The 24,015-nt window shown below is 48.9% G+C and overlaps 1 long non-coding RNA gene across 1 annotated transcript; it reads right to left on the bottom strand.

Annotated features, from left to right (window-relative positions):
- Positions 1-717: 717 nt before the first annotated feature.
- Positions 718-2,659, bottom strand: LOC127461654 (uncharacterized). The gene is made up of 3 exons (XR_007900194.1): positions 2,609-2,659; positions 1,349-1,412; positions 718-774 (listed from the first exon to the last, which is right to left on the bottom strand). It is a non-coding gene; the product is annotated as an uncharacterized LOC127461654 (long non-coding RNA).
- Between the last annotated feature and the right edge of the window lie 21,356 nt (positions 2,660-24,015).

The raw sequence follows: 24,015 nt of genomic DNA, 5'->3' as shown, positions 1-24,015 counted from the left end.
AGTCTTTTCTTTTCTTTTAAGACGACAATTAGTTGTAGGAGAGAGAATGTAGATGATACATGGAAACTAATAGAGAGTGTATCATATGCCCATCTTCAAGAAATTAGCTTACAGGCCTCAGAAAACTTGTTTAATAAGAGATTGTTCTGTTAAGAAGAAAGTCAATTCTACATTGTTTAAGCAAATGGGAAGTTCTAAGACACGTCTTAGCTGGTCCTCAAGCATTTAGTTTAGGGGTTAGGGGTCGGAGAGATCAATCAGAGATGCTACGAGGCCTGCTAAGGGAGAAGACCACTCTGTGAAAATGACTGCCCCTCCCAGAAGAAATGGACGCTAGATGGCAGTCTTGCTCCACGAATAAAATCCAAGAGGCTATTTGACCCTAAAATCATGGGAGAATTTTGGACTGCTTGTGAAGGGGAGGGTCTTTCAAGTATCACTGTATTTATACTCCGAAATTTATACTGATTCTTTGATTCATGCATGGCAGAGTACCCCCATGAATCCCCAGCTGGCATATTAAAGAAATGTTCCATCCAATGGTTTCTGGTCATGGGGTTTAATTCTTTTGTTTTATCCCTTTGATTCCATGAAGTATTCCACGGTTTGTTTAATTCCATGAGGTCCCGCACATCCCAATGATGTCCCTTAAGTCTCTGGTTTCTGTAGTTTCCCAGGGAACATTTGCTTCTATGATGCAGGGCAGTGCCACGACGGTCACTTGATTCCGTGAGTTCCCCCAGTCTCCCAGCAGTCCTTTGGTTCCATGAGAGCCTGCAATGTTGCAGTGGGTTGACCTTACCTGGATGCCAGGTGCCCACCAAGCTGCTCTATCGCTGCCCTTCCCAGCCAGACAGAAGAGACAGAAGAAGATGGAAAATTATTTCTACCTTGAGATCAGGCACTTTACTAAAGCAAAAGCCAAAGTTTGCGCATGCATAAGTGAAGAGGAAAATAAAAAGATTTTCTCTCTACTTCCTGTCAGCAGCGATACCTGGCCACTTCGTGGGAAGCAGGGCTTCACCACACAGAGAAGCCGCTCAGAAGGCATGTATTGTAAAAAAATGGATTTTCCCCCTTTCCTGTTCCTTTCCTGAGCTCTTGTAGCTGAGCTGACGCCATATATTCTGCAGTGTCCCTTTGGTCCATTTGGCTCAACTGACCTGTCTGTATCGCCTCCCATGATCTTGCCCCCGATTCAGGGGACGAAGCTGACAATGCAGATGCTGCACCAGCCCTGCTCAGCAGTTGCCAAAGCACTGGTGTGATTAACCCCTTTGTAGCTCCCAATGCAAAGCACAGCACTGTGATGCCTGCAGTGAGAAAATGAACTCCAGCTCAGACAGACCCAACACATGTGGGATTCTGAAATGTCTCAGGGTTCCTTTGGTTCCACGATGCCCCTCTCAGACCTGGCAGTAGAAAAATAAATCAAAAAATTGAGAAGAAATCATCTTAAAGTCATGCTAAGCCTGTCTTCTACAGTCCAGAATCTATATATGTGTGACTGCAGATACTTGGGATGAGGGTAGATGCTCAGAGGAATTCATGGGTTTGATCTAGGAAACCTGTCCCAAAGTTTTCACTGCCTTTTCCTCCTTGGACATTTCCTGATGCCCGGAGGAAGCTCATGTCCAACAGCAGCTCCATCCCCCACTTCCTCCTCCTGGCTGCAGCTCTTGCACTTCTGCTTCTTCCTGGGCATCTCCCTGGCTGCCCTCCTGGGCAACGGCCTCATCCTCAGCGCTGTAGCCTGCCACCACCACCTGCACACCCCCCAGGGACTTCTTCCTGCTCCACCTCTCCCTCACACACCCGGGCTGCATCTGCACCACTCTCCCCAAAGCCATGGCCAATTCCCTCTGGAACACCAGGGGCATGTCCTACTCAGGATGAGCTGCACAGGTGTTTTTTGCTTTTCTTCTTGATCACAGCGGAGCTTGCCCTTCTCACCATCATGTCCTATGACCGCTACGTGGCCATCTGCAAAGCCCTTCACTACAGGACCCTCCTGGGCAGCAGAGCTTGTGCCCACGTGGCAGCAGCTGCCTGGGCCACTGGGAAGCGGGTCTGGCCCTGGGGCTGCAGGAGCTGCCGCCTGAGCTGATGATCTCCTGAGCAGTCCAGACATGCAGTCACTGTCCCTGTCCTCTATTGCCTCCCTTTCTTGCTGCAGGACCAGAAACGACTGTGCTGCTCTGCTGGGCTGGGGCGGGGCAGGGAGATGGGGGGACCAGGGAGGGGCTGGTCTGGGCAGTTCCAGTGACTAGAAAACCCCAATGTTCATCTGAAGTGTAGGAGTGGGCAGGGTGGGAGCATTACAGGGCTGAGGTGGCTCCAGGCTCTGGGAGTGGTAGCAGGAGCCCAGGGAGACACTGCCCCTGCTGCAATGAACTGCCTGTGTGTGTGCCAGGGAAGGACTCGTGTCTCTGAACACCCCCGTGTGTGCATCAGTCCAGCTCAGGGTTGGACACCTCTCAGAGCCCTGACACATTTCTCTGTGTGACTCCAGGAAAACCCCCGCTGTGCCAGGGAGTTACCAGATCCTTTGCTGTCACCCTCCTGGTGTCCTGTGTAATGATGAAACGAGAAAAGGTGATCATGGTACCCTGGTAATTTTCTAAGAGGAGAAATGTCACTGCTGGAAAGAAGTGTCACTGCTGGAAAGAAGTGTCACTGAAGAGGTGAGAAGAGGGAACATCATTGTTTCCTTCAGTCTGTTCCACAGCAGGTTCCCCTGGAGCCCCAGGGACACCTGTGGGGAACCCAGGGGGGAAGAGAAAGGGTTGCCTTTGGCTCTTGCTGTGCTGCTCAGCTGGGCCGGGCTCCTGGCACACAGGGAAATCCTGGCAAGCGGGCAGCACTGCAGAGAGACAGCTCTGCCCAGGAGCAGCTCCTCTGCACAGCCCAGCAGGGCCGAGGGCACTGCCTGTAGGCACGAGAGAAGAGAAGAAAGGCAAAGGGAGGTTAAAGGCAGCAGAAAGATGGCAGGTGTTCAGCTGAGACACAACTTGGGGACACAACTTCACACTCCTCTGCAGAGTGAGTCTACAGGTGCAGGGCAATGTCGCTTGTGTTCCTGGAGGAATCTCCTAAAGCTACCACATCCCACAGCCTTGCACATCTGTCAGGACTCTCCCAGTTTCTCTGTTGCGCCGGAGGAGGATGTTCTCCAGGGCAGGCCTTCCCTACAGCACCGTCAGAGGGACAGCGCAGGTGGGCTCCTTCTCCCAGGGATGGCTGCGGGGTGGAAAGGTGGGGGTGCAGCCAGGGATGCCCGGGGCTGTCCTGCAGAGCAGGGTCCCTGTGCTCCGGGGTTCTTTGTGCCAGGGCAGGGACTTTGCTGCCTGCTGGGGTCAGGTCTCATCCTGCCTGGGCAGTTGCCCACCCCTCTGCAGGGAGAAGCTGTCGGTGGGTGGTGAGAACCCCAGTAGGAGCCAGGCAGGTTCTTCCTGCCGTTGGATGAGGTGTGTGTGGTCAGGGCTGTGGGAGGTCAGGGCTGCTCCCAGATCCAGATCACACCAGCACATTTCCAAGAGCACTGTCAAATGGGAAGGACAAAGCACAATTATTAGGAAGGAATGGAGTTTTTCTCAGTCAGTGTTTTCAGTTTCCTACACCTGAGGAATCTGGGGGTTGAGAAATGGAAAAGGAGCTCCCATGTTGGACAAGTCACTGAGACTCCTGAGCTGTAACTTGGAATGCACAAGTGCTTCTGTAAGCAACTTCCTAAAGTGCTTTCGGCCCCAAAAGATGCCCCCAAACCCCTCCCAGTTACCTCCAGCCCTCCCAGGACCTTTCAAACCCTCTCCTAGCTGCTCCCTTCCCCTTGAGTATGCCCCCAAACTCTCTCCCAGTTCCTTCCCACATCCCCGACGATTCCCCAAAACCCCTCACAGTCGCCCCAATCTCCAAACCTCCCTCCCAACCCTCCAAGTGCCCCCAAACCCCTTCCCAGTTACCTCCACGACCTCCAACCCCTTCTCAGCCTCCCCATTCCTTCCCAAAGCCCCTCCCAGTTGCCGGCCCGTCCCCCAGGCTCGGGTGAGGAGGTGCCCCAGGCTGACGGGCCCGCCCAGACAGGGGCGGTTCCAGCAGCATGTCAGGAGCCGCCCCCCGCCCCGAAAGCTCCCGCCCGCCCTGGAGCCACCTCAGCTGCCCCTGCAGGGGAGAAATCCAGGCCGGAGCAGAGCAGGGGGCAGGGCCGGGCTGGGACCTCGATGGACGGGGGCACTGGGAGAGAGGGGAGAGACCGGGATGGGCTGAGGGGGCACTGGGAGAGAGGGGAGACACTGGGATGGGCTGAGGGGGCACTGGGAGGGAGAGGGGAAAGTTTTTTGCCCCTTTCCTGGGCACTTGAACACCCTCTGCACCCCCGTTCCCGGTCGTGCCGGCTGTCCTTCCCCCCCAAGCCATGAACAGGTTTTGGGGCTCCCTCGTGGGTCGCAGCCAATAGAACGGCTCTGCTGGAATGACGTCATTGCCAAATTCTGCTGGGCCCCTGTCCTTGTGCCGGTGAGTCACCCAATAGAACGTCGAAACTTCCGCGGGGGCTGCCGGGAGCGGGGCGGTGATGGCGGGGGAAGGGAGGATCGGGATTGAACCCGATTGGTCCCGATCGATCCCGGCCCCAGGGTCTCCCCCCGCCGCGCTGTTTTTCACGTGCGGCCCCAGCGAGGCCATGGTGGTGTGGGGTGAGTTCAGGGGGTCCGGGAGCTCCTGGTGACCCCTCCGAATCTCCCCCAAGACTCTCGGGAACTGCCCAGATCCCCCCCAAGAATCCTGGGGACCCTCCGCCTTTCCCCCTCGTCCCCCAAATCTCCTGTGCATCCCCTTAACCCTTGAAAATCTCCTGGGACCACCTCAGACCCCCAGACTCCCTCCTGGGGACCCCCGAACACTCTTCAGGACTCTGGGGCCCCTCCCGACCCCCTCCTAGAGTCTTTTGGGTGTCACCCACCCTTTACGGCTGATTCCTCCATCCATTTTTCCACCCCGGACTGCTGGGGGTCCACCCCCCCAAGAAACTACTGGGAACTCCCCAGTGTCCCACCACGAGATTCCTGGGTCCCTCCCCCCCCCCAACCCCCTGTGGGTGCCCCCATCCTTTCTTCCCCTCGAAAATATTCTTGGGAGTCCCCCAATGTCTCCTCCAGCCCCCATCCTGCCAGGGTTGGTTAAGGGGGTTGGGGACAGGCTGTGGCACCTGTGACATAAAAGAGAAGTGTCCCCGTGGGGCAGCTCTGCAGGGCCCATCAGGGGATGCTGCCCAGTGCAGCCTGTGCTGTGGGGAGCACGCACACAGGGAGAGGCTGGGCCGGACGAGGGCCGGGGCAGCAAGGCCGCCCCAGGGAGTGGGTTCTGCCCCTGCCTGCAGGGCCCAGCCCCTGGCAGGAGCGCCTTGGGCAGGGCCCGGTGCTGCTGCTGGGGCAGGGGGTGAGGCCTTGCCGCCTGCCAGCTGCCTGGGCCCCTGTCCTTGCTGCGCCACATCCCCGAGGCTCCATCCCCACTCCCCCAGCGCCAGCTCCCTCCTTCCCAGCCCCAACCAAGCCCTTCTCTGCGAGCAGATTCCTGGTGTTCCCTGTAGAACAGTAAGGGAGAAGGTGTAGTCAAGTGGGAAGAGGAATACTGTTTGTGTGTGGCCTCGTTATGTGGCCTTGGCGCCTTTGAGGGGCTTGAAGGAGAAAAGAGCTTTGTTAAAGTGAGAAGTGAAATAGTGTGTTGGCTGTTCTCTCTGCAGGGAGAAGCTGTCGGTGGGGGAGGGGTCACAGAGTGGGGGAGGGGCCATAAAGTGGGGGAAGGGTCTGAGAGTGGGGGAGGGACCATAAAGTGGATGAGGGGCCATAGAGTGGGGGAGGGGTCAGAGAGTGGGGGAGGGGCCATGAAGTGGGAGAGGGGTCACAGAGTGGGGGAGGGGCTACAGAATGGGGTAGGGGCCACAGAATGGGGAAGGGGCCATAAAGTGTGGGAGGGGCCACGGGGTGGGGGAGGGGTCACAGCCTGGACTCGGGGGGTCAGGGCAGTGACCTCGGGGAGGGGGAGGGGTCAGGGCATGGGGTAGGGGTCTCACCTGATCCCGGGGCTATCGGGGCCATGGCGGGGCCGAACCTGGTGGGGACACCCAAGTTTTTCCCAAATTTCCCCTCATTTTTCCCAATTTTTCATCCATTTCTCCCAAATTTCCCACTCTTTCCCCAATTTTCCCCCCATTTCCCCCATTTTTCCCAAATTTCCCCATTTTTCTCAATTTTTCCCCATTATTTTTCCAAATTCCTTCCATTGTTCCCAAATTTCCCCCATTTTTTCCCATTTTCCCCAAATTTCCCCCCATTTTTCCCAACTTTCCCCAATTTTTCATCCAATTTTACCCAAATTCCCCCATTTTTTTCTCAATTCACCCCATTTTTCCCAAATTTCCCCATTTTCCCCAAATTCCGCCATTTTTTCCCAATTTTTTCCTAAATTTCCCCTAATTTTTCCCAATTATCCCCCATTTTTCCTGATTTTTCACCCGTTTTCCCCAAATTTCTTACTTTTTCCCCAGTTTTCCCTCCATTTCCCTTCAAAATCCCCCATTTCCCCAAATTTCTGACTTTTTCCCCAAAATTTCCCCCGTTTTTCCACATTTTCCCGGATTTCCCCCCAGTTTTCCTAAATTTCCCCCCCTTTTTCCCCATTTTTATCAATTTTCCCCAAATTTCCCACTTTTTTCTCAAATTTTCCCCCATTTTTCCCAATTTTTCATTCGTGTTCAACAAATTTCCCACTTTTTTTCCCCAATTTTTCCCCATTTTCCCCAAAATTCCTGGTTTTTTCCCCCCATTTTTTCCCACTGGGGAAATTTGGGAAATTTGGAAAACTGGGGACCCATAAATCCAAGAAAATGTGGGGAAATGGAGGAAAAATGTGGGGAAAATCTGGAGAAAAATGTGTGAAAATGTGGGAAAAATGGGGGGAAAATCAGGAAAATGGTGAAAAATGTGGGAAAATGCGGGAAAATGGGGAAATTGCGGAAAATTCTGGGAAAAATGTGAGAAAAATCCGAGGAAATGGGGAAAAATGGGGGAAAATGTGGGAAAAATGGGGGGAAAAATCTGGGAAAATGGGGGGAAATCGAGAAAAAATCTGGGAAAATGGGGAAAAAATTGGGAAAAAACTGGGAAAATGGGGAAAAATTGGGAAAAAACCTGGGAAATTCTGGGGAAAATGGGAGAAAATCTGGGAAAAATGTGGGAAAAATGGGGGGGAAAGGGGAAAAAATGGGAAAAATCTGGGAAAATAGGGAAAAAAAATGGGGGAAAATGGGGAATATTCTGGGAAAATCTGGAAATCTGGGGAAAAAAATCTGAGAAAAATGGGGAAAAATCTGGGAACAATGGGGGAAAATGAGGAAAAATCTGGGAAAATGTGGAAAAAATGTGGGAAAAATCATGGAAAATGTGGGGAAATTGGGAAAAAATCCGGGGAAATGTGGGAAAAAAAGGGGGGAAATCCGGGAAAATGGGGAAAATAATTGGGAAAAAATCTGGGAAAAAATGGGAAAAATGAGGAAAAATCTGGGGAAATAGGGAGAAAATCTGGGAAAATGTGGGAAAAAATTTGGGAAAATGTGGGAAAATGGGGAAAAATCCGAGAAAATGGGGGCGAAATGGGGAAAAATCTGGGGAAAATGGGGAAAAATCTGGGAAAATGTGAAAAAATTGGGAAAAACTGTGGGAAAATGGGGGAAATGAGGAGAAATCCGTGAAAATGGGGGAAAATGAGGAAAAATGTGTGAAAATGGGAAAAAATGGGAAAAAAAATCCGGAAAAATGGGGAAAATTGGGAAAAATCAAGAAAAATGGGGGAAAATGTGGGAAAATGTGGAAAAATCTGGAAGAAAATCTGGAGAAAAATCTGAGAAAATGTGGGAAAAATGGGAAAAAATGTGGGAAAAATCTGGGAAAATGTGGGAAATTCTGGGAAAAGTGGAGGAAAAATCTGGGAAAAATCCGGGAAAATGGGGAAAAAATAGGGAAAAATCTGGGAAAATCTGGGAGAAATCTGGGAAAATGGGGACAAATTGGGGGGGAAATGCTGGAAATTCTGGGGAAAATGGGGGGAAATGGAGAAAAATGGGAAAAAATCCCAGAAAATGGGGGAAAATGGGGAAAGATTTAAAAAAATGGGAAAAAATCTTGGGAAAATCTGGGAAAAATGGGGAAAAATCTGGGAAAATCTGTGAAAAATGAGGAAAAATCTGGGAAAATCTGGGAAAAATGAGGAAAAATCTGGGAAAATGTGGAAAAAATGGGAGAAAATCCAGGAAATGGGGAAAGATGGGGAAAGATAAAAAAAATTTTGGAAAAATGGGGAAAATATGGGCAATTCTGGGAAAAATCCAGGAAAATGGGGGAAAAAATCTGGGCAAATCTGGGAAAAATGTGAGAAAAAATGGGGGAAAATGTGGAAAAAATGGGAAAAAAAATCTGGTAAAATCTGGAGAAAAATGTGTGAAAATGTGTGAAAATGTGGGAAAAATGTGGAAAAAATGGGGAAAAATCTGGGAAAATGGGGGGGAAATCTGGACAAAATGGGGAAAAGTCTGGGCAAATGGGGGAAAATCTGGACAAAATGGGGAAAAATCTGGGAAAATGGGGGAAAAATGGGAAAAAATCTGGGAAAATGTAGGAAAATTGGGAAAAATCTGGAAAATGGGGGGGAAATGGGGAAAAATTCAGGAAAATATGGAAAAATGGGGGAAATCTGGGGAAAATGGGGGGAAATGGGGAAAAATGGGGAAAAATGTGGAAAAACTGGGTTAAACTGGGAGGAACTGGGAGAAACTGGGCCAGAGGGAAAGGGATGTTGCCATGGAAATGTGAGCCCACCCCTCCCCCACCCGGCCCAGGGCCCACGGGGGGGGGGGGGGGGGAACTGGGTTAAACTGGGACATACTGGGAGGCACTGGGGGGGACACTGGGAGTTACTGGGAGCTACTGGAAGCTACTGGGGGGGTCACTGGGGTTACTGCGATGGACACTGGAGTTACTGGGAGCTACTGGGGGGGTCACTGGGGTTACTGGGATGGACAGTGGGGTTACTGGGAGCTACTGGGGGGGTCACTGGGGTTACTGGGAGTTACTGGGAGCTACTGGGGGGCTTACTGGGAGTTACTGGGAGCTACTGGGGTGGACACTGGGGTTATTGGGAGTAACTGGGATGGACACTAGGATTACTGGGAGTTACTGGGAGCTACTGGGATAGACACTGGGGTTACTGGGAGCTACTAGGAGCTACTGGGGGGGTCACTGGGGTTACTGGGGGGGTCGCTGGAGATACCAGAGGCATTACTGGGGTTACTGGGAGCTACTGGGAGCCACTGGGAGCGGCCCATCACCCTCCCTCCCCAAGGTCACCCCAAGGACACGGGGGGGGGGAGGGAGGGAAGCCCTGCCCCCTCCCAGTCCCTCCCAGTCCCTCCCAGTTCCCTCCCAGTTCCCTCCCAGTACCTGAACTGGTCACACTGGGAGCGGCTCCAGGTCCCCCCTCCAGTTTGGGCCCCCGGGGCTATTTTTGGGACCCGGTGACGTCACTGGGGGGAGGGGCCTCGAGGGGGCGGCCCCTCCCCTCTCCCTTCCCAGTACAGACCAGTAAGGGACCAGTAACGGCCCCAGTGGGGGGGGAGGGGAAGGAGGGAACACTGAGGGTGGGGATGGAGCAGGATGGTCCTTGAGCGTGGGGGAAGGGCAGGAGGTTCCCTGAGGGTGGGGGAAGGGCAGGACCGTCCCTGAGGGTGGGGGAGGGGTAGGCGGGTCCCTGAGGGTGGGGGAGGGGCAGGAGGGACCCCGAGGTGGGGGGAGGGGCAGGAGGGTCCTGAGGGTTGGGGAGGGGCAGGGAGGACCCCGAAAGTGAAGGAGGGGCCCTGAGGGTCCCTGAGGGTGGGGGAAGGGTAGGAAGTTCCCCGAGGGTGGGGGAGGGGCAGGAGAGTCTCTGAGGTTGGGGGAGGGGTCCTGAGGGCCCCTGAAGGTGGGGGAGGGGCAGGGAGGGCTCCTGAGAGTGGGGGAGGGGTAGCAGGTTCACTGGGGGGAGGGGAAGGAAGGGACCCTGAGGCTGGGGGAGGGACAGGAGGGACCCTGAGGGTTGGGGAGGTGCAGGAAGGGGGGGAGGGGCTTTGGGGGGGGCCCTTAAAGGTGGGGGGAAGGGCTGAAAGTGGGTCCATCATTGAGAGGGGACACGCCCACCCAAAACCCAGTAAGTCCCAGTTGAGCTCCCAGTTCAGGGAGGGGGAGAGGATGCAAAAGACACGCCCACTTGCAGAGGCTATGGCCACCTTGGGATGGGACACGCCCACCAGGGAGAGACCACGCCCACCTAAAGAAGGGACACGCCCACCCCCAAACCACTAAGTCCCAGCTGAGTTCTGCCTTAACTGGTCCTTACTGGTCCCACTACCCCATTCCGCGTTCCAGTGACCCGTACTGGTCCATACTGGTTTATACTGGTCTATACTGGTTTATACTGGTCTGTACTGGTCTGACCTTGATGGAGATGCTGAAGTGCTCCCAACCCCCTTAACTGGTCCTTACTGGTCCCACCGCCCCATTCCCCGTTCCAGTCACCTGTACTGGTCCATACTGGTTTATACCGGTTTATACTGGCCCATACTGGTCTATACAGGTCTATACTGGTTTATACTGACCTGACCTTGATGGAGATGCGGAAGTGCCCCCAACCCCCTTAACTGGTTCTTACTGGTCCCACCACCCCATTCCCCATTCCAATGACCCGTACCGGTCTGTACTGGTTTATACTGCTCTACCCTGGTTTATACTGGTCTGTACTGGTCTGACCTTGATGGAGATGCTGAAGTGCCCCCAACCCCCTTAAGTGGTCCTTACTGGTCCCACTGCCCCATTCCCCATTCCAATGACCCGTAGCAGTCTGTACTGGTTTATACTGGTCCATACTGGTCTATACCAGTCCATACTGGTCTATACTGGTTTATACTGGTCTGTACTGGTCTGACCTTGACGGAGATGATGAAGCGCCCCCAACCCCCTAAACTGGTCCTTATCGCTCCCACTGCCCCATTCCCCATTCCAGTGACCCATAATGGTCTATACTGGTCCATACTGGTTTATACTGGTCTATACCGATCTATACTGGTCTATGCTGCTCTGTACTGATCCCTTACTGATCCCACCACCCCATTCCCTGTTTCAGTGACCCGTACTGGTTTATATCGGTTTATACTGCTCTACCCTGGTTTATACTGGTCTATACTGGTCCATACTGGTTTGTACTGGTCTGTACTGGTCTGACCTTGATGGAGATGCTGAAGTGCCCCCAACCCCCTTAACTGGTCCTTACTGGTCCCACCACCCTGCTCGCTGTTCTAGTGACCTGTACTGGTCCATCCTGGTCCATACTGGTCCGTACTGGTTTTTTACTGGTCTATACTGATCTATACTGGTCTATACTGGTCTATACTGGTCTACACTGGTCTATACTGGTCTATAATGGTCTGACCTTGATGGAGATGCTGAAGTGCCCCCAAGCCCCTTAACTGGTTTTTATCGGTCCCACTGCCCCATTCCCCATTCCAGTGACCCATATTGGTCTATACTGGTCCATACTGGTTTATACTGGTCTATACCGATCTATACTGGTCTATGCTGCTCTGTACTGGTCTGACCTTGATGGAGATGCTGAAGTGCCCCCAACCCCCTTAACTGGTTCTTACTGGTCCCACCGCCCTGCTCCCCATTCCATTGACCCATACTGGGTCGTGGTGGCAAGAACCCCAGCAGGAGCCAGGTGGGGTCTTCCTGCCATTGGATGAGTGCTCTGGGAGGTCAGGGCTGCTCACAGATTCAGATCACAGCAGCACATTTCCAAGAACACTGTCAAATGGGAAGGACAAAGCACAATTATTAGGAAGGAATGGAGCTTTTCTCAGTCTGTGTTTCCAGTTTCCTACTCCTGAGGAATCTGGGGGTTGAGAAATGGAAAAGGAGCTCTCATGTTGGACAAGTCACTGAGACTCCTGAGCTGTAACTTGGAATGCACAAGTGCTTCTGTAAGCAACTTCCTAAAGTGCTTTCGGTCTCTGCTCTGCTTTTGACAGAAGCAGCATCACTTCTGCTGGACCCATCTGTTTTTTCTTTATCTGCCCTTTTCCACCTGCCTGAGGTTTCTCTCAGGTCAAAGTGAGAGCACAGACATTTGGATGGAGTGCTGACAGGGAAGTCATGAATGGATTTCTGATGTTGAATCTACTGTTTTGAAATCAGAAATGTGGTGCTGAAGTCATCGTTAGCCTTTGAGAGGGAAACAGGAGAAAAATCGGATAAACTTGTTGCTAAAAATGAGCTGCTTCAAACTGAGGTTGACCACCTTCAAAGTCTTGTTGCGCCAGAGTGCAGAGAGAAAACTGTTGCTAAAAAAACAGGCTCCTGGTTTGGTCAGGCAACTGCATAAACCAGTGTCTTACCCTGGCATTGAGACTTGGGAAGCCACAGAGAACCCTGATTCTAAGTCTCAGGAGAGAAAGAAACAAGGAGAATTTGAAGTTCAACTGATGTTTCTAGAGTCTCCCAGCTTTCCTCACATTAATGAAAATAGACTGAGTGATCCCTGTGATAATGAACAAAGGGAAGATTATTCTTTACCTCCCTCAGAAAACAACTCAATTCATTCTGATTCAAGTGGTTAAAGAGCAGAAGCATTATGGCGATAAACCTGGACAAATTAAAAGCCAACCAGTGAAATCCTATCAATATATCACATACCTTGGGATTCCACTTTGTTCTCATCAACAGTTAATACAATTTCCAATGGATATGGGGACAAAATGTTTGCAGCAAAATGCCAAAGATGGGATTAAAACCCAGACGAAAAAGAATTAAAATCACTGGAGAAAAAGAAGAAACCAGTCTTCAACCAAGAGCTTCACCCTGGTACTGTTTTGTTGATATTACCTTTTTGCTTTTTATTCTAATAATCATATTGTATGTTAAAATTTGGATGATTATGAAACAGTCAGCTCACTGATTACCCCCATCAATACTAGACGATGCCCGCAGTATACACCCATCCCAGCCCCTCCAGGAGCCCTCAAATCCCATCCTGGTCCCACAGGACACTCCCAACTTCCCCTCAAACACTCCGAGGCCCCCAGATTGACTCCCAGATCCAGAAAACTCTTGCTGCCTGCCCATGGAGTGCCCAGTGTGGCCCACCAACTGCACCACAAAGCCAAAGCTTCCAGGCTTTCTTTCCTGGGAATTAGGGCTGTTGTTTCCTGTTTTCAGCCATGCCTCCCAACTGATAGCCCAACTCCCAAACTGCTAGCATGCCTGTTGATACAGAATTGTTAAAATAAACCTTGCCAGTATATGTTTTCAGACACCGATTATTTAGTGTCGTTTCGCTTTAATCCACCCCAAGGGAATTATTAATAAAAACCTGAGTTACCCCCTCTCCCCTTTTCCTGGGGCGGGTTGTAACACCAATCAGCACTGACTCCGCCCAGTAGGCATAGCAAAGGAAGTTTCCTTTTGGTTTAGGGTTAGGGTTAGGGTTAGGGTTAGGGTTAGGGTTAGGGTTAGGAAATTTAGGGTTAGGGTTAGAGTTAGCAAAAGTTAGGGTTAGGGTTAGGTTTAGGGTTAGCAAAAGACAGGGTTACTGTTAGGGTTAGGGTTAGGGTTAGGGTTAGGGGTATGGGTAAGGGTTAGGGTTAGGAAGAATTTGTCTCAGTGCGCGATCTAACAATCACGGGTTTAGCCCATTCCAGACACGCAGCGGTGCCCAATAAGCCCCTCTCAGGCTATAAGCCCGATTCACTGCCCACCACTGTCAGAATCTTTTGCTTTTTCTCTTGGGTCTCTGCTTTTGCTGTTGCTGTTCTGTTGTGTGTCTGGTAGAATACCCACCGCCGTCCAGTATGTACTCTGCTTCTATAGAGCACTGTCCCCTAAGCCCAACATTAAAAGAGAGACTGGAAGCTATGCACAAACCCTGTTCCCTAACCCTAACCCTAACCAAGAGACTGCAAGCTATGCGCAAACCTTTTTCCCTAACCCTAACCTTAAAAGTGAGAATGCAAGCTATGCGCAAACCCTTTTCCCTAACCCTAACCCTAAAAACGAGACTGCAAGTTATGCGCAAACCCTCTTCCCTAACCCTAACCTTAAAAAGGAGACTGCAAACTATGCGCAAACCCTGTTACCTAACCCTAACCTTAAAAAAGAGACTGCAAGCTATACGCAAACCCTTTTCTCTGAACCTAACCTTAAAAAAGAGACTGCAAGCTATGCGCAAACCCGATTCCCTGACCCTAATCCTAAAAAAGCGAATGCAAGCTATGTGCAAACCCTGTTCCCTAACCTTAACCTTAAAAAAGAGACTGCAAACTATGCGCAAAGACGGTAAAACACAGAAAAAAGGGAAAAGAGAAAAAACAACTTAAAATTAACAATATCCCAACTTATAAATCAGATAAGATTGCATTGTTTTTACAACAATAGGTGTTACGCACGCAGCGTGCTCATGGCATTCTCAAATGTTTTCTTCAAAAACAGAAAGGGAGACTGACGAAAAATCCTTTGAAGCAAGATTAGAAATAATGCAACATCCGTGCTTAGCCTTTTGCATATTACAGAAGGTTATTAAGAATTTCCTATAGTTTGCTATTTCGCATCTCTTACATGAAATTTGGTTGTTTCCCCCAGGGGCAGGATGCAGGTAGAAGATGTGGAGACGGAACGATGAGACAGAAGGGGACATAGTCTTGCCCCCTGCAAAAGTAGTTTTATTGCCTTTATGACAGAATATCATTGCTCTATGAGAAGGGTTGAAGATTTCCAAGATAATATTCTGTTCTTTCTTGCTGTATTTGTCTTTTACATAGAGAGTTATGCAGGATTTGCAGATTGCTGATGGCAACTATGCCATAAATTTCCTTTGAATTATGAAACTGATAAGAAGTGCACAGCCAATGACTACTTGAAAATGTGTGTGATTGAGGAGCATGTTTGAGGTGGCCACCTGAATGTGGTGTGAAAGAGAAAAGCTACATGAATGTGTGACTGTGTAAACTTAAAAATACCTTCTGCAGGTGTTAAGATTTTAGAGATGTGTAACATGATTCTGTTGAACCATAGTGAATCCTTATTCTGAATGGTATATGAATTCTTCAAATTCCCACCGTGAGTGATGAGGTTTTAGTTATTTCTAGACTAGCCCTGTCCGGCTAGCTGTATGATCTGAACTGAAGTTAAATAAGAAGTTCTTACAAAAATTTAATATTCTATTACAGCCTTGTATGAAATTTATGCAAGTTAAGTCTCAGGTGGAGTTTTTCCACTGCTGTTGTTCCTTAGCTGTGTAAGCTGTGCAGGAGACCACTAGTTTTAGAGCAAGTAAAAATCATAAGCCAGCAAACATTAGTGCAGACTGCAAGGTTGGCAGAGCCCGAAGCAAGGTACACCACTATGCATCCAGGTGCCCTGGAACCATTCTTACAATTCGTGGAAAAACTGCAAGATGCTGTAGAGAAACAAGTTTTGTGACAGATACAGAAGTTGCTAGTTACATAACTAGCTAGAGATAATGCAGGCTTGTGCCAGGGTGAGGTCCTTAGACCATCAAATAATTGCATTTGCATCTGCTATGGCAGTAGTGAGGGTCGTTCTGAGCTTTTCTGTGTTTTCCAGGATTTAAATCAGGAGTTGTCGATGTTGCTGCCTTGTTTGCTCAGCTCGTTGCAGGGGCAGACTGTCAAGGCCATCCTGCGTGCCTCCTCAAAAACATCTGTAGTGTTGTGGATAGTGTGTCTTCAGGCCTCCTGGCTGGAGGCCAGAGCAGACCAATTATGTTGATCAGTGTGACCAGAGCTGAAGTGTTGTTTTAAAGAATCCTTATATATTGTCTTCAAAACCCCTCCCGTGCAACAGCTGGTAGCAATATTAATTGTAAAACGGCTAGTCTCTCCTCCTTAAAACATGCCCTACCCATTGTAGCTGTGTTCTCAGCAAAATAGCCTCACTAATTGTGATTAATCCTTGTTTTATACCAGATGTATTGCTTGCATAATTTGACTAGTGAATGTTTAGGGTTGTACGAAGGCAACCTGTATTCTTTGTGATGCTCAAAGCTTGCTGTTAATTGTCCAAACAAACAAACAAACAAACTTCTATAGTCATTCCAAGAGTTAAGGTTGTGATATTAGGAGGTACTGCTTGGAGTTTTCCTTTAGAACATACAGATCCTGTGTGACTTAAACAATGGCTCCTACCTACAGAACAGCTGTTGGCCCTGCAACAGCTTGTCAGAAGGCAACTTGATTCTGATTACATTGAACCATCTCAGAATCCTTTAATTACCCCTGTGTTTGTGATAAAGAAAAAATCTATGAAATGAAAACCTTTGCATGATCTCAGACAGGTTGGTGCAGTCATGGTTAGTAAGCATTGGCTTACTGACCCCTTCTGTGCTTTCTGCTGAATAACCCATTGTTATTATTGATTTGACAGGTTATCTTCTCACAATCCAGTTAGATCCCAGTGATAGAGAAAAGATGTGCATTTTTAGTTCCATCTATTATTCGTGCAGAACCTTATGAGTGTTATCCATAGAAAACCCTCTCCCATAGAATGAAAGGCTTTTCTATAATTTGTCAGTGGTTTATGTTTCCAATGCAATTTTCTGACTTCTGTTGTCATTATATAGATGATATTTCTGCTAGCTGTAGCCACTGAGGATTAGCTGGGTGTGTTGGACGCTGAAACCAGAAAGAGTCTACAATTCTTTGGCCTAGTAGTTGCTCCTGACATGGTGCAGTGAAAAGTACCCTGGAAATATTTAGGGTTCATGTACACAAAAAGCAGTCATTTCTCAACCAGTTATGCCAAGTCTTAATTTTCAAGCGTTGTTTGCACTCTAAAGAACTCCTTTGCAGAGGATTGTTTCAGCAAGTTTCCTATGCTTCGATCCAGTGCAGTTTCATAGTTTTTTACCTCTTTTACAGTTTTGAGAAAAACACGCTGTGCTTGGCCAAAAGCCTCCTTTAAGCTGATGGTCTTGTGGTCCCTGTGGGAGCTGGGGGCGGAGCGCAGCGTGCAGGTGTGGACCTTGTCCTTCTCACAGTAGCATTCCAGCAGTTTACTCTACTGGGGGATTTTCTCTCAGCCAAAACCTGGGCACCACAGAGCCCCACCAGGACGTAGTTTTTTCTGAGTGTTCTTTGTGCTGTGCTTACTCAGGTGGACTTGGCACAGGGAGACCTTGCAGGTCAGGCAAGTCTTCATGGCTGAACGGGGGCCTGTGGGGTAAAGGCAGAGTGGGCACTGGGAAGGGCCCTGCTGGCATATTTCTGTTCCTTCTGTATGCATGCACTCCTTGCAGAAGCTGTGACCGCACCCCAGGGACATGGGGTTCCTGTAAATGTCCAGGCAGATGGGGCATGTCAGTTCGTCCTTCAGCCTGTCCTCAGCACCCACCTCGGCCATGTTGCCTGAGCTTCGTGACAGGGCTATGAGAAATAAAATAATCTGGTTTTATTATAAGTAAATTTATGTAAGTGGGAAACGGGGTGTTGGGATTTCCTTCTTACCTCCCATTTAATTTTATTCAGGCGCTTCGCGAAGATTGTAAGGTGAAAGGCCCCGTCAGGGCTGTACACCGAGGGAATATTGCGGCCGAGGTAGGATACAATATATAGATGGAAAATTTACACCGGCCACATGTCTCTGTGTGCAAAAAGAAGCCCTCTGTACATGTACAGGGGGGTACGTCATCAATCAATCAAGCTGTACAGGGGGGCCCTCTGTACATGTACAGGGGGGTACGTCATCAATCAATCAAGCTGTACAGGGGGGTACGTCATGATCCAATCAGGTGGGACCAATCAAGTGGGATCAATCAAGCGGAACCAATCAGGTGGGAGGGTGACACCCACCCGCCGATTTGAAAGATACCCTTTAAGGTAAAATACTTGTTACCTGCTGAATATTCAAGATATTGGGTAGCTGAAGAGTACAAAAAGAAGCGAGCTCTTGGAGGGGGTGTGCTTTTCCAGGCGGGTGGCTTGGGACTGCACCCAGCGCTGCAAATAAAGGATTCTTTTCTGTAAGCTTCCTTGTCCTGCAAGTGGTTTTTTGCCGTTTTTATAAATTGGTAAAAGAGATTTTTCTCACAGGGCTGAGAGCAAGGAGGAGGGCACTGGTGAGAAACTGAGAGCACAGCATACAGAAGCCTTCAGATGTCGATTTAGCTTAATTCATTCTATTGCTCGCTCAGTTGTTGTCTCTTGTCCAGATTGTCATCGTGCTTGTACTGTCTATTTTAGTACTAACCCTTGAGGTCTTACTCTGGCAAAAGATCCCCAAGAGTTAGATTTAATGGGATCACTGTATATACATAACACAAGTGGTAATGGGACTCAAACCTGTTTTATGTTGAGATTATTTCAATCTAGATTAAGTGTTTATCAAAGCCACAACTTGTCCAGCTGGCACAAACTGCCTAGCCTGTACACAAAAGAACTGTAGAGCCTGAGTGAAACAGTAGAACACACAAAGAAAGTAACAGTAACAACTAATCCTATAGACTTGTGGCTTCAATCTATTTTTGGTTCTATGTCTGAATGGGTTTTAAGTTTTGTTAAAGAAAAACCTACGATGGTTGTTGACAATTGTTGTAATTTTAGTAATAGTTCATATTGTTTTTTCTTGTATTGTTAAATGTGTAAGTGCTATAACAGAGAAAACATTATTGGCCCAGAATAAAAAAACGGGGGTATTTGTAGGGAATTGGCTATAGAACACGGCTTGCCTAGGCCGTGGGAACATCTTAGATAGGAGGTTACAGTGCCCTTGTACCCTGTTAGCTGGCTGGCAAACAGGACATTGTGATTAGCAAAACAAAAAGCAACTGAGTACCACCTGTGTCAACAAAGAAATGAGTAAGAGGTGAGATCAACATTTAAGCAGAACCAATAATGAGCTTAGCTTTTGCAATATGTATGAACTAATTATAAAGCATATATTAAGCTGTTAGCAATGATCAATAAACGAAGCTTGCTGATTCTCATATTGAGTGTCTCATTCTTCCCTCGTCACGACAAGTGGCGACCAATATCATACCCCATGCTAAAAGATATGAAAAAGGCCATCGTCGAGTATGGGTTGGGGGCACCCTTCACCATCGAGTTGCTAGAATCCTTCTTCCTGGCCTATAAGCTGATACGTTACAACATAAGAGCAGTGATAGGAGGACTCTTTACAACAGTACAGTCCTCAGTATTTGAGGCAGAATGGAAAAAATTAATCACTGCATATGTCAATGACAAAATGGAAAGAAGGGGAATCCCAATTCAGCAGGCAATAGACATGCTCTGTGGGGAGGGGAACTATTCGAGTAGGGGGGATCAAGCTCGAATTGACCCCAAATTTTTAGAAGCTACTAAAGAACTGGCATTAGAGGTCGTGAAAAGGGTGACAGATGCCTATGTGCAGACGCCTTCTTTCACACTTATTAACCAAGGCCCAAAAGAACCTTTTGTAGAATTCATAACCAGGCTAAAAGAGGCAATCAGCAGGCAGGTCCACCAAAAAGAGCGCCAGGAAATTTTATTCAATAAATTGGTTATCAAAAAGGCGAATGAGGACTGTCAGAAAGCTTTGAAGATGCTAAAGGATCCCTCCCTACTCGAAATGATAGACGCTTGTAAAAATATAGGTTCCAATTCCCATAAAGCGCGTCTATTGGCTGCCACTTTCATGGGTCCCCAATCATGTTTCAATCGTGGTGAAAAGGGACACTTCAAAAAACATTGTCCTAAGTTAGTCCCCGAACCAAATTTGCCTAAGACCCTATGTCGGAGGTGTGGGAAGGGCCGCCATTGGTCTTCTAGTTGTAGGTCAATGACCAATATCAGTGGTGAGCCCCTTCCCCCCAGGAGGTCCCCAGAGCTGAGGAAAAGGGTAACCTTCCAATCTTTGCCCAATCTTCGCCCTTGCTCCTGTGAACATCAGGGAAACGGGGAGCAGAGCGCCCAGGGGGGCGCAACGACACAAATAACCCCTGCTCTCAACACCACGCCCAGCTACCCCATTACCCAAGAGCCTCCGACAGACCTCATTCCCGTTCAATGTGATCCTTTAAATTCAGCAGACCCTATCTAAGTTAAAAACTAGTGTGTTCCCCTAAATTGGATAATCCTTTCCGTTACTCACCCGTCTACTCACCTAAGCTCCTATGAGCAGGCCAGGGTTAGACCATCTGCCCCAGTCGATCCAGATAAGACTTACCTGATGATATCGCACTTTTCAGCAGTGGCTAAGGGAATAATTGTAGTGCCTACTCTCCTGACGGGACTGACGAACACAAATATAGCTATATGCCTAACTGTGCATCTCCCTCCCGTGCAGTTGGAGGACCGCTTCCCCGTGGCAAAGATGGTCTCCACCGACGAGCTGCTCTGCGTGGTGTCCCCAGATGAGGAGCGGAGGGAGGGATCACTGAGGGAAGTCCACTGGACAACCTCGGTGAAGACCTCTCGCCCTCTTCTAACATGTCTCATCTACTTTTCTCAACCTAGGCACCCTCAGAAAGTCAAGGTGGAAGGGCTACTCGACATGGGGGGGGATGTCACCATAATTGCCTCCAAGGACTGGCCGTACGGCTGGCCAGCCCAGACCACTAACATCAGAGTCAGCGGTGTAGGGGGATCGCAGTACCCCGTCAGGAGTAAAGAGGTAAAGAGGAACTCCGAAGTTCCACCCACCTTTTCCCTGTCTCCCTATCACACTTTTCCCTGAGTTGTCAGTCCCATGCTCCTCCCCAGTTCAGAATCCTCCCCTCAGACTTTAAACCCCTTATTTAAACCCCTGTTGTCCCTGAATAAAGTAGCATTGCTGCACGAACCCTCAACTGTGCCAAGAACCGTTATTGCAGTGCTCAGTCCTATTTCCCATCCCCTCGGACAGTGGCAGCAGGGAGATTGCCAAAACTGAAACCAGTACACAGTTGAAAGCTGAACAAAACAACATTTATTCCAAAGAAAGTAGCAAACAAAATGAGAAACCGAGAGACAGAAAAGAGAAGGGAAACAAGCCCCCAAGACAACCCCCCATTCACTCAAGTGTTACTTACCAGGTTGTCTTACCGACCCCAGAATGCTTAGAATTCCCCATAGCAGAAGCTGCATCCTCGTTATCCTCGAGTCAATTTTCATTAATGTGAGGAAAGCTGAGAGACTGTAGAAACATCAGTTGAACTTCAAAGTCTCCTGGTTTCTGTCTCTCCTCAGACTTAGAATCAGGGTTAGGGTTAGGGTTAGGGTTAGGGTTAGGGTTAGGGTTAGGGGTTTTTTTAGGGCTAGGGAACCGGGTTTGCGCATAGCTTGCAGTCTCTTTTTTAGGGTTAGTGTTGCTATGCGCAAACCCGATTCCCTAACCCTAATCCTAAAAAAGTGAATGCAAGCTATGTGCAAACCCTGTTCCCTAACCTTAACCTTAAAAAAGAGACTGCAAGCTATACACAAAACCAGTTCCCTAACCCTAACTTTAAAAAAGAGACTGCAAGCTACTAGGGTTAGGGTTAGGGTTAGGGTAAGGGTTAGGGTTAGCGTTAGGGTTAGGGTTAGGGTTCGGGTTAGGGTTAAGGTTAGGGTTAGGGTAAGGGTTAGGGGTTAGGGTTGGGGTTAGGGTTAGGGTTAGTCAGAATCTGTCTCAATGCGCAATCAAACTATCGTGGGTTTACCCCGTTCCAGGAACGCAAACCGTAAACCCTAAAACCTAAACCCTAACCCTTGCTAACCTTAACCCTAACCCTAACCCTAACATCTCATAGCAGAGGGAGGGAGGGGCCTGATTCCTCATGAGATATAGCAACAGTCAAAAGCCTGTAAGCTCAGCTCTTGCCTTTTCAGGGCTTCACACCGTCAGCACTGGAGGGAGGGAGGGGCCCGACTGCTCATCAGAGGTATCATGCAAGTCAAAAGCCTGAAAAGTCTCCTAGAATGCATAAATCATTAACCATTTCAGTCTCTGACAATTGGTCCACACAGTAACTGCAAGCTATGCCCAAAGCCTGTTCCCTAACCTTAGAAGAGAGACTGCAACCCTCGAGATGTTGGAGGTTCGAGGCATGGTCCGTGACACTAATCATGGCTATAACTCATAACTTCTTGGAGTATGGGGACTTCCCTACTTCACCCCCGGCAGATCAAGGCCACCACTTCAACTGACAGACATGGAAGCATCGCTGGACCCCGTGGGCGGTGACTATATACATGTGTCCACTCTCAGCTTTTCTTTCTCTTACTCTCCCTTGCTCTTATCCTGCCTTTCTCTCCCCTATGCATTTTCTTTCCCCCCCGCAAAGGTTATCTCTCTGTCACATTGTGGTATGACAGCACCCAAACTGCTAGCATGCCTGTTGATACAGAATTGTTAAAATAAACCTTGCCAGTATATGTTTTCAGACACCGATTATTTAGTGTCGTTTCACTTTAATCCACCCCAAGGGAATTATTAATAAAAACCCGAGTTACCCCCTCTCCCCTTTTCCTGGGGCGGGTTGGAACACCAATCAGCACTGACTCCGCCCAGTAGGCAAAGCCAGTGACGCGGACCAATCAGCACTGGCTCCACCTCTTGACTCCACCCAGTGGGCGGGGCCAGTGCTCTATAGAAGCAGAGTACATACCGGATAGCGGTGGGTATTCTGCCAGACACGCAACAGAACAACAAAAGCAAAAGCAGAGACCCAAGAGAAAAAGCAAAAGATTCTGACAGCGGTGGGCACTGAATCGGGCTTATAGCCCGAGAGGGGTTTACTGGGCACCACTGCGTTCCTGGAATGGGGTAAACCCGCGATAGTTAGATCGCTCATTGAGACAGATTCTGACTAACCCTAACCCTAACCCCAACCCTAACCCCTAACCCTTACCCTAACCCTAACCCTAACCCTAACCCTAAACCCTAACCCTAACCCTAACCCTAACCCTTACCCTAACCCTAACCCTAACCCTAGTAGCTTGCAGTCTCTTTTTAAAAGTTAGGGTTAGGGAACTGGTTTTGTGCATAGCTTGCAGTCTCTTTTTTAAGTTAAGGTTAGGGAACAGGGTTTGCACATAGCTTGCATTCGCTTTTTTAGGATTAGGGTCAGGGAATCGGGTTTGCGCATAGCTTGCAGCCTCCCTTTTAAGGTTAGGTTCAGAGAAAAGGGTTTGCGTATAGCTTGCAGTCTCTTTTTTAAGGTTAGGGTTAGGTAACAGGGTTTGCGCATAGTTTGCAGTCTCTTTTTTAAGGTTAGGGTTAGGGAAGAGGGTTTGCGCATAACTTGCAGTCTCGTTTTTAGGGTTAGGGTTAGGGAAAAGGGTTTGCGCATAGCTTGCAGTCTCTTGGTTAGGGTTAGGGTTAGGGAACAGGGTTTGTGCATAGCTTCCAGTCTCTCTTTTAATGTTGGGGTTAGGGGACAGTGCTCTATAGAAGCAGAGTACATACTGGATGGCGGTGGGTATTCTGCCAGACACGCAACAGAACAGCAACAGCAAAAGCAGAGACCCAAGAGAAAAAGCAAAAGATTCTGACAGTGGTGGGCAATGAATCGGGCTTATAGCCTGAGAGGGGCTTATTGGGCACCGTTGCGTGTCCGGAATGGGCTAAAACCGCGATTGTTCGATCGCGCACTGAGACAAATTCTTCCTAACCATAACCCTTACCCATAACCCTAACCCTAACCCTAACAGTAACCCTGTCTTTTGCTAAACCTAACCCTAACCCTAACCCTAACCCTGACTTTTGCTAACTCTAACCCTAACCCTAAATTTCCTAACCCTAACCCTAACCCTAACCCTAACCCTAACCCTAACTCAAAACCTAACCCTAACCCTAACCCTAACTTTTGCTAACTCTAACCCTAACCCTAAATTTCCTAACCCTAACCCTAACCCTTTCTAACCCTAACCCTAACTCAAAACCTAACCCTAACCCTAACCCTAACTTTTGCTAACTCTAACCAAAA

This window comes from Manacus candei, unplaced genomic scaffold (genome assembly GCF_025592945.1).
Source record: "Manacus candei isolate 608988 ecotype Guabito, Panama unplaced genomic scaffold, ASM2559294v1 h1tg000110l, whole genome shotgun sequence".
Lineage (NCBI taxonomy): Eukaryota > Metazoa > Chordata > Aves > Passeriformes > Pipridae > Manacus > Manacus candei.
This window is presented reverse-complemented; position numbering and strand designations above follow the sequence as displayed.